General features: G+C 44.7%; 1 protein-coding gene across 6 annotated transcripts in view; it reads left to right on the top strand.

The window, feature by feature from the left end:
- The window catches only part of ZHX2 (zinc fingers and homeoboxes 2), a 113,317-nt gene that overhangs the window by 57,993 nt on the left and 41,389 nt on the right, over nucleotides 1-13,935 (top strand). The window contains exon 2 of one of the 6 annotated variants that reach the window (XM_073330229.1): nucleotides 9,378-9,477. The exons of the other annotated variants lie outside the window; for them this stretch is intronic. The gene's annotated coding sequence lies outside the window, so the exon portion shown is untranslated. The remainder of the gene's footprint in view (nucleotides 1-9,377; nucleotides 9,478-13,935) is intronic. 6 annotated transcript variants of the gene reach the window in all.

Below are 13,935 nucleotides of genomic sequence, written 5' to 3'. Positions count from 1 at the left end.
AGTGAAGGTAATTAACCCTTGAAACAATTTACCAAGGATCATGGTGGATTCTCCATCACTGACCATGTTTAAATGAAGATCGGGTGTTTTTCTAAAAAATCTGCGCTCGGAATTATTTTGGGAAGTTCTATGGCCTGTGTTATACAGGAGGTCAAACTAGATGGGGTGGGTAAACTTTTTGGCCCGAGGGCCACATCTGGGTATGGAAATTGTATGGCCGGCCATGAAAATTGGGGTTGGGGTGCAGAAGGGGGTGAGGGCTCTGGGATGGGGCCAGAAATGAGGAGTTTGGAGAGTGGGAGGGGGATCAGGGCTGAGGCAGGGGTTTGAGACACCGGGGCGGGAGAGGGAGGAGGGTTCAAGCTGGGGGTGCGGGCTCTGGGGTGGGGCTGAGGATGAGGGGTACAGGAGGATGCTCTGGGCTGGGATCAAGGGGTTCGGAGGGCAGGAGGGGGGTTGGGGTTCTGGAGGGGCTCAGAAGTGCAGGCTCCGGACGGTGCTTACCTCAAGCAGTTCCCGGAAGCAGCGGCATGTCCCCTCTCTGGCTCCTACGCAAAGGCATGGCCAGGCGGTTTTACGTGCTGCCCCATCCGCAGGCACCGCCCCTGCAATTCCCGACCAATGGGAGCAGCGAGGGTGGCACTTGGGGCAGGGGCAGCGTGCGAAGCCAGAGGGGGGACATGCTGCTGCTTCCAGGAGCCATGGCACACGCGTGCAGAGCAGCCCCCAACCCTGGTCCCTGGCTGGAACGTGGGAGCGGTGCAAGCCCCAGATCCCACTCCCCAGTGGGAGCTCGAGGGCCAGATTAAATTGGCTGGCTGGCCAAATGTGGCCTGCGGGCCATAGTTTGCCCACCCCTGAACTGGATGATCAAATGGTGCCTTCTGGCCTTAGAATCTATAAATCTGTGGAAGGGGGACAGCCTGTTTCCTATGTCTTGCAGTAATATGCAGATGGTATTTGATCTTGCGCCTCTTGAAGTTCAATGGCAAAATTCTAATTGACTTTTGTGAGACAGGATCAGGCCCTTAAACAAGTGCTTACTAGGCATTAAGAAAACATGCAAGTAGACAAATAGAGTGAATGCCCAGGTGGATGTATGCATGCATGCAAAAAAAAACAAAAAAAAGTCATAACTGTGCATTCCCTTCATAAAGACCTCAGCCCATATTGTAAAAGAAAAGAATCTCTGCAGCATTCTATACCAATGTTCTGAAACACATGGCTGCTTACTGTGATGATCCTGCAGTGTTTTGGTCCACTACTCTAGCATACTGGCATTTACTTTAATAAGAAAGGATCCAAAACTACTTCCTCCTCTTGTCTGTGCTGAAACCCTGAAGTGTAAATTTCACATATATGGTGAGAATCTGGAAGTATCTCTTTCAAGACCTTTCTGGCTGGGTAATTGTGCCTTTGTGACTAACCCAGGATTGCTTGCACTAGAGTTGCACGGATGTACCTCCATAGGGTTCACTGGAGCTAGACCTGATTGATACAGTGAGATCAGCACTAGGCCCTTGGTGGTTAGAGAGGTATAAAGCTGTCAAGCTCTGTGATATTTAGCACTGTGTTGAGTTTTCCAGGAGCTGTAATTTTGGATCTTAAAAAGCTCAATGGATTTTTCTTCTTTTAAATGCTTACTTTAACACATGACCAGATGTGGTGGCGTGCACCTGTAATCCCAGCTATTTGAGAAGCTGAGCTGGCAGGTTGCTTGAGCTCAGGGGTTCTGGGCTGCAATGTGCTATACCAATCGGGTGTCCGGTGCCACTGACAGCCTGGCCAGTGGGTGGCTGAAGGACTGGCTAGAACAACACGAATGATGTGTTGTGATCGGAGCTCTCTCTGTGAGAGCTGATGGGCCGATCGATCAAGGTGCCTTTAACACACACACAGACACACACACAGTTTAGACCAGAGTCACACTCCTAGTGATGCCAGAATGGAGAACAGATTCTGACACATCCTCAGGCGTTGGGCTAGCAACACAGAGAATGTGCTGAGCCCCCAAGAAGACCTCCTACCCCTACTATGCTAATGGCATAGCCATGCAGCTGAAGGAGTGAAAGAGAGAAAATGGAGTCAAATGGGAGCATTGCTGAACAGCTGCTGTTTTAGCAGCTACGGTGTAGCCACATATTTGGATTCCTTTCCTGTGCTACCTACAGCTAGTTTTAAAGGAGAGGGGATCTCCAATGAGCTTTTAATGGTAGAGTGAATAGCAAAACTGTGATGGGAATGGGCATATCAGGGATTAAGATAGCTGCAGCATAAATAAACATTGAAATCTTGCCTATAAGGGGAGAGGATTTCTACATTCATTCATGAGTGGAGAGCACAGTATTACCTGTTGTGTTTTGAAGGCAATGCAGGAATAGGTAGACCTCAACTGGGGTAGTGAACCAGTTTAAAAGTTCCAGTGGCTTGATTCTCCTCACTGCACAGGTCCTTACAGAGTCAGCTCTGTACCTTACAAGCACATCCCTCTTCCTTCTATTCCAGCAGGGTTTTCTTGGCCAGAATTAGCTCGTGGGCCTAGAGGCACTTGAGTTCCACAAGCAAGGTTCACTGCACTGCTTATCTGACAGGAGTGGCAGGGAGTTTCCTGCAAACTCGACTGGAGGCAGACTCTCTCTCCCTCTCCCGGTGCACAGTCTCTGTCAGTATTTATCAGCCACTCTTCAAGTCACCAGTTCAGGCCATGGCCTAGTTTGTAGATTACATTCTGCTTCATTACGTATTGCTGCCGTAGCAGAATATGCCGCTGCACTCCTGGTCCTTTGAACTGCCCTTTTATGCTGCCTGTTCAGGATATTGTCACAGCCTAGATTCAGTGTTCATAACACTACCAAATAAAAAGAATAAAAACTCAAATAGATTTAGCTGGTAAATTAGATCGTTAAAATGGAATCCCAAAGAGACCGTCTTCAGCACCTCCCTTTCGTAACACAGCTTTTCTCTCTAGCTGATACAGAATTGCTTAGATCAAGCAGCTGAACATTTTTTTAAAATATATATAAACCATTTTATTGCTTTGTCTTTTAAAACACATTTTAATGTGGGATGAGGCAGTTTACGATTCTGTACCCCTTGCCTCTAAAAGACTTAAAGGAAACAGTTAGATAGTATTAATTGTTAATACACAGTATTAATTGTATATTAATATGCAGAAGGTTGTGTTTGCACAGTGCCCAATTGTGGTAGCCTCTTCTCTCCTTCCAGCTGAAATAAATGCCTGAGGCCTAAAAATACAGTTATGGTCCTGACATCAACATAATTGGCTTCAGGCTGTGCTTTATGGCATGATGTTTAAGGGAAATGCGATGTTGGGCAGTGGGCTATATTTTCATATCTCTTGTACTGGGATTTACCCATGCAATGTCTTGAGCACTGAGATGATGCTGTATCAGCCACGCTCTCTCCCTGCAAAGCCCTCAGTGAAACAGGCCTCTTCTATGAAGCTTTCAAACATCATTCTCACTGTAAGTGATGATTTTAAAGTAAATCATTTTGACTCTTATCCAGTGCATCATGTTTATACTATATTGTCTGAGTCAGGCTCAGGGTCTGATCTTGCAAACACAACTGACGGTAGCTCTCATTACCATAAAGGTTTGCCGGATCAGACCCTTTGACAGTAAGGTCTTGGGGTAGAGGCTGTGCCCTCGTCTCTACAGCCTGATTGCACTCAGTGAGCTCATGCATGCAGTTCTTTTACATGTAAAGGTCTAAAAAACATGAGGTAGGAGGAAAGATTGAAAAAACTGGCTTTGTTTAGTCTCGAGAAGAGAAGGCTGAGGGGGGACATAACAGTTTTCAATACCTAAAACGTTGCTTCAGGGAGGAGGATGAAAAATTGTTTTCATTAACCTCTTCAGATAGGACAAGAAGTAATGGGCTTAAATTGCAGCAAGGGAAGTTTAGGTTGGATATTAGGAAAAACTTCCTTACTAAAATTGCCTGGGGAAGTTGTGGAATGTCTGTCATTGGAGGTTTTTAAGAACAGGTTAGACAAACACCTGTTAAGAATGCTTTAGTTATTACTCAGTCCTGCTTTGAGTGCAGAAGATTGGACTAAATGATCTATTGAGATCCCTTCCAGTCCTACACTTCTATTATCCCCTATCCTACCTGACTTCTGCCAAGATTTGTACTGGGGACATCTTCTAAATCCCTTTTTGTCTGTGCTGCTCGTACAGAAATACATTTTAAATTTAATTCCATAGATGGCTCTCTCAGTAACTCTTATCAGAGTCCTCTTCCTTCCTTACTGCTCAGTCAGCAGATTTCCCTAGTTAAGAGGAGAAGGCTTACCACACCTTCACACCTGACAGAGCATCCTACTCCATAAAGGAAATAAAAGCACTAGATGACCTAGGTCAGTGATCCCATAACTGTGGGGCATGCCCTAGGCAGACGTGGAGGAACATCCAGGGGGGCACAGGGGGCCCAAGCCAGCCCCCATGGGGGTGTGGACAGAGCACGACCCAGCCCCATTCTGCCCCCAGCTCTGCTCCAGCCCCGCCCCAACCATGGCCCCGGTCCATTCCTGTCCCCGGCTCAGCCTCTGTCCCCAGCTGTGGCTCCAGCCTCTGGCTGCGGCTTCGGCTGGGAGGTGGAGGAGGGAGATGGTGCGTACACGTTTCATTACAGGTAAGGGTGGGCACAAGAGGAAAAGTTTGGGCACCTCTGACCTAAATTGTCTGTCTCACAGGAAGCCAGTGAAGCTGACTGGCAGAATTTTAGTTGTTGGGATAACAGGATCGTGGAATTAGTTTTTACAACACCTTTCTTTTACTTTCCTGTTATTGCAAAGAAAGGTTTGCCAGTTTCTCTCAGCCGTTAACTTTAAGGGCAAGTACGGTGCCATATACTAGTTTGCACAGTTCTTCTCATCCCTCCTCAAACTTCACCTTCCCCATCATTTGCAAAAACCCCAGTTAACCACCCCTATGGCAAGCACCCTCAACACCCCACACAGTTGCTGCTCTTTCCCTTAACTCCTCTGGCAAGTATCCCATTCTCCTTCCAGGTACAAAGCCTTCCTTCTGCTCAATACAGGCATCTAGTTCTAACATCCCTGTTCCTCACATACACTTCCTCTGTGCTACCAAACTCTCCCGCAACCACCAGGTCCTCAGCCCCTAAAATTAACCTGGTTTCCAGGTGTCATCCACCTGGAAATTAGTGGTGTTCAAAGGGTTAAGTAACTAGCTTTTTCCCCCTTAAGATGACATTTATGCTTTTTCAGCAAAGGAGCCATTCATGCTGTTAATGAGACTAATTAAGGTTTTAAAATGTTATTAAAGCTAATGTTAAAATTATATAATACACAGGTTGAGAAAAAAGTGTCTGTACATCTGGGTATAGTGCTTGGATTATCCACAAATACAAAGTTTGTTTTTAAAAGTCAGATGTTATATACAGTACATAATCGGCAATAACCCAGATTTAGGTGAATAAATTTAAGAATACAGTTTAGATATTAGCATGCAAGTATTCAGGTACATCACTCATGAAAAGTTGTACAGAGAGTTGGTTGAGGAAAGCAAAATATATCAATAAGTGAAGATTGTCCCTCAGTAATTGAGAATTAGGGTAAGTTGTCCAATCAGAAAATGCAATCCATCAGGGAAGTATTTCAGTTACTTTCCCTACTGCACTTCTCATCGGAACTCCAGCTTATCCCTCCTGGTATTGCCGAAGTCTGGTGATGTGTTCTATATAGATATCCCTTGACCACGTGATGGCGTCCGACACCATGAGTTGCCACATCAGCAAAGCGTAGCATTGATCGATTCTGCATTCCCGCAACTTTTGCTTGTTATTGGGGTCCCATGTGCCCAGGGCTCCAACGATCAGTGTGTGTGTGTGTCTGAATCTGGCAACCCCTAGCTCTCAAGATTTTGGCCAGAGGGTTATATTTCTCCAGCTTCTGAGCTCGTGCATCGCAGAAGGCTGGGGTCCTGTTCTCGAAGGGGACTGTGACGTCCACCATGATTATCTTCTTCCGGTCCTCATTGGTGATGACTATGTCCAGCCGTAGTTGGCTCTCACTTCTGGGGATGGTGGAGTTTATGGCAACCTTCCTTACGGGGGGTGGGATGGAACTAACCAGGCGATCTTGGATGACTTTGTGTCACAGCTGCCAGGCTTTATTTTTCTGAGGTGCTGAGCACGCAGGGCTGCCGGTACTTCATCTGGAATTTTGGGTGCTGAACATCAGACCCAGGCTGTGTTTCTATGGCCAACCCATAAAGTGTGCACATGAAGTTTTGCTCTGTAATTGTATTGGGGAATTTGATACTTGTGAAGGTTAGGGACCAATACCATGGCTAGAACCATCTACATATGCTGCTGTACTATGCATGGTTTCCCATGCATATTTACCAGTACACTGATCCTGAGAGTCTCTTGAGCAGAGACTTGGTGCCAAATTATGTTGTGATGTGTTGATGGAATTGGAAGGCAGCGCTACCTTAAACAGAATAGCAGTTAACTAAAGTGAGTGCTGTTTTATAGACTATCCAAAGAGTGGATTCCAGCGTAGCAGAGGACAGAAGACTCCCTGATAATACCAACTATTCTCTGATTTTTGCAGGGTGAAAGTATCTTCTGCAGTCTTCTTACTCATCTCATTAAAAGGGGTGAGCAAAATTGCTTAGTTGGCAAGTGTGGATGGGGTGGCTACGAGAATGCTGTTAAACTCAGTTTAAACATGCAAGGGACGGCTATCACAGATGTCAGTGATAAAGTAGCTTTTTGCCACCAACCAACCAATGATAAAGTGTCTCCAGGATATTGTTCAAATTTAAATTTTAAAGTGTTATAAATGGTTAACAGAGTTCAGAGGAGGATGTGGTGACTCAAGAGAACAATAATACTTAACACATACATATTTTTTTACCTTCAAAGTAGTTCATAATTAATAATCCTCACCTCCTTCTAGCGAGGAAGGTCCGTATTAAGATTATAAATTGTTTGTGGGCAGGGACTGCCATTTACCATCCAATTGTACAGTGCCGAGCACCATAGGGCCCTGATCTGGTCAGGCTTTTAGGGACTACTGCAGTATAAATGCTAAATAATAATTATTCCCATTTTCCATCTACGGAAGCTGAGATACAGACGTTAAAGGACTCGTCTGAAGACCCAGAATCAGGATTTTCCCAGTAATATGCTAACCACTAGAACATGGCTCTCTCTTTCTAATCTATGAAGAGAAGTTTTCTGTCTCTTTGGGGAGCTCTGTTTCGCTGTTCAAAGTTCCATAAGTATACATAGGGATTTAAAACTGGATGAAAACTATGTTTGGTATGTGACCCATTTAGTGAGGCATTCTTGATCTAATTTGTAACTTAATTCAAAAGAAAATGCAAGGTTCTCTTGGCTTGTTCCATTAAAAGGGTATATATGAACCAAAGTACCTGGCATGTCATTAAACCTATCGTGATTCAATACCAACATATGCCAATAAGTATCAGAGACACTGAGACCAAAAATGTCATTTGTTATACACGTTTCTCTACTCAAGTAATTGCATGGAATATAATCTTCACGGAACCATAGAAATATAGGGCTGGAAAGGACCTCAGAAGGTCATCTAGTCCAGCCCCCTGCACTGAGGAAGAACCAAGTATACCTAGACTGTCCCTGAAAGTATTTGTCTAATCTGTTCTTAAAAAGCTTCAATGATGGGGATTCCACAACATAACATCATAATAACTGTAATGGATCAGACCCATAGTCCATCTACCCCAGTGTCCTGTTTTCTGACATTGGCTGCTGCCAGATGCTTCAGAGGGAACGAACAAAAGAGGGCAGTTTTAGAGTGATCCATCCCCTGTCGTCCAGTCCCAGTTTCTAGCAGTCAGAGGTTTAGGAACATCCAGAGCATGAGTTTGCGTCCCTGACAGTCTTGACTAATAGCCATTGATTGGCCTATCCTCCATGAATTTATCTAATCCTCTTTTGAACCCAGTTATATTTTTGGCCTTTACAACATCCACTAACAATGAATGAGTCCCACAGGCTGACTGTGTTATGTGAAAAAATACTTTGTTTGTTTTAAACCTGCTGCCTATTAATGTCAGTGGGTGACCGTGGCTCTTGTGTTATGTGGTGGTGCTAATAACACTTCCTTACTTTCTGCACACCAGTGTTATACCAATAAAATAAAAACCAGCAGGATCTTATTAAAGGGGAAAAGGCAAAATACCACATTTATTGTGAATATAGAAAGAATCATAGTAAGCAGTTAGTTATAGCTATAACATTCCATTCAATCTCTTATTTATTCATACATACACACACACACACACGTTCTGCAAGATTGTTATCATAGTTACCAGCCTTAGAGTTGCTCATGCCAAGCCACTGGCCAGGTGGCCTGGACATGAGGAGGGAGCAGGGCCTTGTCACATGCTCATCTGATGCTCCTGGAAGTTGGTTTGCAGAATCAGACCCCAAAGTTCTCACTTTCTAGGGTCCATTTTTATAGGAATTTCTTCCTATGCCAGTCTATGGGAATTGCTTCATCATGCTGTTGCTGAATCAATCAGCAGATGGCACATTCCTGACAGCTCCGTGCTGCCAGATGTTATCTTGTTCTTTGGTTCTCTCATTCTTGAGGCTGTTGGGTGGATTCCAGTCTGCCCTCCGGGGGTCCTCTGGTTATTTCCACTTGACGCCTTCTTCAGCCGATGGACACTGGATTCTTAGGCTGGCACCTCCCTGATCATTCAGTTATTATCCACACCAAGCATCCATCCACATACATCCTCTATCTCTATTTTAATCACAATTGTTAACAAAGTGAGATGAATACAACAAAAGGGTGGGGAGTCTCTGGGTGCTGTTTCTGTTACAGAGTATTGCTTTGAGTCTCTCTCTGTGTGAGTGGTGGTTGTTACAAAGAATTGCTTTGAGAACAGACTCTGTCTTAGAATGTACTAACACAGTTAGCAGCTTGCAAGTTTCACACAGAGGGAGAGAAACAGTACCAAAAACTAAGAGACCTCTTAATTAGTAATACCCTGGAATTTAAACTATGGGGAATCAAACTCATTTGTGATTTTAATACAGAACTTCTTTAATATGATCCAACACCAGTCATGATTTTACAGACCTCTATCCTGTCCCCCTTTAGTAGTCTCTTTTCTAAGATGAACAGTCCCAGTTTTTAAATCTCTCATCATATCCAAGTAGTTCAGTACCCCTAATCATTTTTGTTTTTCTCTGTGCTTAGAATTGGATATATCTTTTTTGAGATGGGGCAACCAGAACTGCGCACATTATTCAAGGTGTGGGCATATCATGGATTAATGTGGTAGCATTATGATATTTTCTGTCTTATTATCTATCCTTTTCCTCAGGGTTCCTAACATTCTGTTCGCTTTTTTGACTGCCGCTGCACACTGAGTAGATGTTGTCAGAGAACTATCCACAGTGACTCCAAGATCTCTTTCTTGAGTGGTAACAGCTAATTTAGACCCCATCATTTTGTGTATATATAGTTGGGATTATGTTTTCCAATGTGCATTATTTTGCATTTATCAACATTGAATTTCATCTGCCATTTTCTTGCCCAGTGTGGTGGTGTATGCACACCCTGTTTCCCTTTGGGGTGGATCGTGGGTGTGGTGACACCGCAGGTACAGTCTACCAGATTGTCCTGGGCCTCACAATGGTGCAGCCCAATGGCCAGAGTCAAAGCAGCTTCCCTTGGGTTCTGGGCTGCGTGGCCTTATGCCCAGAGTCAATACAGCAGCCCTGGAATGTTGGGCAGCATGGCCTAGTGGCCAAGAGTCAATATTGCGGCCTTCGAGTACAGGGCAGTGTGACCTAGTGGCCAGATCCAGGGGGCCACTACCAAAGTGGGGGTGGCAGCCAGGGTAGGGGGACCTGGCCCACCCGACTCTACTGGGTCCCAACCCAGGGCCCTAATGGTGACCCAGTAGTGAACCACTCCGCCAGTGGGGAATCCAGCCGCAACACGCTGACCTTACACAGGTGGGAGATACCACTCACTCCACCTCCCTGGGATACTTCCTACTGTACTTCCTGAAGTTGCAGTCCATATGAGATCAGGGTCTCCAGGCTCCTTGACATAGGTAGCTACCTGGGGCTCCGACTCCAGCCAGTCAGCTGTAGGTGACAGGTCTCTAGTCTGTCTTGGGATCTCTGGCTTCCACAAGTAAGGGCTGTAGTGGCTCCTGGGCTGGAGCCTCCACCAAGCATCCTTCCTCCTTGGCAGACTACCTAGATTGAGCTGGGCAACTCGCCTTTATACTAGCACAGCAGTTGGAGCATGCCCAGTACAGTCTGAGGGGCGGGACTTCCTCTGCCTATAGCAGTGCTCTTCACTATTTTTGAAGTGTGGGGCCACTTTGGTAAAAAACCTTCAATGTGAGAGCCACATCAACCCAACACAGATGGTTGAACACTTCAAGTTTTTTGTTGGTTGATATAGTAATATTACTGTTACTGGTAATATTGCTTGGGGTGCAGGAGGGGGTATGAGGGGCTGGATCTGGGAGGGAGCTCAGGGCTGGGGTAGGGCTTGGGGTGCAGGAGGAGGTATGAGGGGCTGGCTCCAGGAGGCTGCAGGTTGGGTGGCGGAAGACCTATTCAGAACCTGCCCATTGAGGGGGACGACACTTACTTCAGGTGGCCGCGGCCTCTCCTGGAAGAGGCCAACACGCAACTGCGGCCCCTGGGGTGGGGCATGTGGCTAGTGTGCTGCCTCTCTCTGCAGGCACCACCCTCACAACTCCCACTGGCCACAGTTCCCCATTCCCGACCAATGGGAGCTGCAGGGGCATTGCTTGTAGGCAGGAGCAGTGCGTGGAAACCTCTGCTCCCCCCACTCCCTTATTCCCAAGGCTGTGGGGGCATGCTGGCCACTTCTGGGAACAGCGTGGGGCCGGGGCAAGCAGGGAGCCTTAGCTGCAACCCCACTGCCCCACTGGAGAACGTGATGGACAGGGAGCCGCACTCAGGGTCCCTAGGAGCCGCCACGGCTCGCGGGCCTTGCAGTGAAGAACGCTGGCCTATAGTATGGAATTAACCCTTTCCTGCATAGTGCGGGGTATGCACTCCCCATCACACCCAGTCACCCAGTTTTGTGAGATCCCTTTGTAACTCTTTGCAGTCTGCTTTAGACTTAACTGTCCTGAGTAATTTTGTGTCGTCTGCAAACTTAGCCACCTCACTTCGTACTTTTTCCAGATTATTTATGAATATGTTGAACAGCACTGGTCCCAGTACAGATCCTTGGGGGACCCAGCTATATACCTCTCTCCACTGTGAAAACTGATCATTTACTCCTACCCTTTGTTTCCTTTCCTTTAACCGGTTACTGATCTACGAAAGGACCTTCCCTCTTTTCTGATGACTCCTTGCTTTGCTTAAGAGCCTTTGCTTAAGGACATTGTCAAAGACTTTCTGAAAGTCCAAGTACACAATATCCAGTGGATCACTCTTGTCCACATGTTTGTTGGTCCCCTCAAAGAATTCTAATAGATTGGTGAGGCAATTTTCTATTTACAAAAGCCATGTTGACTCTTCCCCAACATATCATGTTCATCTATTCTGTTCTTTACTATAGTTTTCAACCAATTTGCCTGGTACTGAAGTTATAGCCTCCCTTGGAAGCCTATTCTAGTGCTTAACTATCCTTAGATAGTACAAAAATATTTTAACTATAATCTAAATCTCCCTTGCTGCAGATTAAGCCCATTACTTTTTGTCCTACCTTCAGTGGACATGAAGAACAATTGATCACCACCCTCTTTTATAACAGCCATTAACGTATTTGAAGACTGTTATCAGGTCCCCCTTCCGTCGTCTTTTCTCAAGACTATACATACCCAGGGTTTTTTTTAACTTTTTCTCATAGGTCAGGTTTTCTAAATTTTATATCACTTTTGTTGCTCTCCTCTGGACTCTCTCCAATTTGTCCAGATCTTTCCTAAAGTGTGGTGCCAAGAGTTGGACACCGTACTCCAATTGAGGCCTCACCAGTGCCAAGTACAACAGGACCTCCCATGTCTTACATCCTATACATCCCAGAATGATCTTAGACTTTTTCGCAATTACATCATGTTGTTGACTCTTATTCAATTTGTGATCCATTCTAACCCCCAGATCCTTTTCAGTGGCATTACTGCCTTGCCAGTTAGTCCCCATTTTGTAGTTGTACATTTGATTTTTTTCTTTCCTACGTGAAGTACTTTGCACTTTTCTTTATTGAATTTCATCCTGTTGAATTCACACCAATTTTCCAGTTTGTCAAGGTCATTTTGAATTCTAATCCTGTCCTTCAAAGTGCTTGTAACCCTTCCTAGCTTGGTGTCATCCACAGATTTTAGAAGCATGCTGTCTACTCCATTATCCAAATCAACCCAGGACTGACTCCTGTGGGACTCCTTAGATATGTCCTCTCACTTTGACAGTGAAACATTGATTATTATTCATTGAGTATGGTCTTTTAACCAGTTGTACACCTACCTTATAGTAATTTCATCTAGACAGTATTTCCCTAGTTGCTTATGAGACTGTCATGAGAGACTGTGGCAGAAGCCTCACTAAAATCAAAATATATCTTGCCTACTCCTTCCCCACTATTCACTAGGTCAGTAACCCTGTCAGGGAAGGAAATTTGGTTGGTTTAGCATGATTTGCTTGTGGTAAATCCATACTGGCTATTCTTTATAAACCTATTATCCCCCAGGTGCTTACAAGCTGATCGTTTATTAATTTGTTCCAGTGTATTTCCAGGTATTGAAGTAAGGCTAAGTGGCCTATTGTTCCCCGGGTCCTCTTTGTTCCTGTTTTTAAAGATAGGTTCTATGTTTGCCCTTTTGCAGACCCCTGGGATCTCACCTGTCCTCTGTGAGTTCTCAAAGATAATCGCTAAGGATTCCATGACAGTTTTTGCTAGTTCCTTGAGTACTCTTGGGTGAATTTCATCAGGCCCTGCAGACTTGAATAACTAAATATTCTTTAGCTTGTTCTTTCCCTATTTTGGCTTGCATTTCTTCCCCCTTGTTGATAATATTGTGTTAAGCATCTGATCACAATTAATCTTTTTAGTGAAGACTGAAGCAAAATAAACTCAGCCTTCTTGATGTTGTCCATTATTCGCTCTCCTCTTCTGCTTAAAGGACCTACACTTTCCTTCATTTCCTATTCTCCTAATGTATTTATAGAATCTCTTCCTACTGTCTTCTATCTCCCTTGCTAAATCTAAGTCATTTGCTGCCTTAGCCTTTCTAATTTTGTCCCTGCATGTTTGTGCTAAGCTTTTGTACTCATCCTTATCAATCTGTCCTTGTGTCCACTTCTTGTAGGAATCGTTTTGAATTTCAGGTATAAAGAGCTCCTGATGGAGCCATATTGGCCTATTACTATTCTTCATAACTTTTCTTCACATCACGATAGTTCACTGTTGTGCCTTTAATGTTGTCTATTTGAGAAACTGCCTGCACTCCTGAACTCCCTTTTCCCTTAGATTTTCATCCCATAGGACCTTACCTACCAATTCTCTGGATTTGTTAAAATCTGCTTTTTTGAAGTCTGTTGTCCTTATTGTGATTCTTTTCTTCCTTCCTTTCCTTGGAATCATGAAATCTATCATTTCATAATCCGTGTCACCCAAATTGCCTTCAGTCTTCAGATTGGCAACCAATTACTTCCTGTTAGAACCAAGTCTAAAATGGCTGTCCCCTTGGTTCCTTCCTTCATCTTCTTAAACAAAAAGTGGTCCCCAATACATTCCACGAACTTATTGGACATTTTTTGTGTTTTCCAACTGATGTCTGGTCAGTTAAAAGTGTTATTACCTGATCTTGTATTCTGGATAATTGTTATATGTTCTAGAAATGCCTCATGCATCCCCTCCTCCTGATTTGGAGATCTATAGTAGACCGT

The sequence above is a fragment of the Lepidochelys kempii genome, chromosome 2 (genome assembly GCF_965140265.1).
Source record: "Lepidochelys kempii isolate rLepKem1 chromosome 2, rLepKem1.hap2, whole genome shotgun sequence".
Lineage (NCBI taxonomy): Eukaryota > Metazoa > Chordata > Testudines > Cheloniidae > Lepidochelys > Lepidochelys kempii.
The sequence above is the reverse complement of the archived record's forward strand: the minus strand, read 5'-3'. Positions and strand labels throughout refer to the sequence as shown.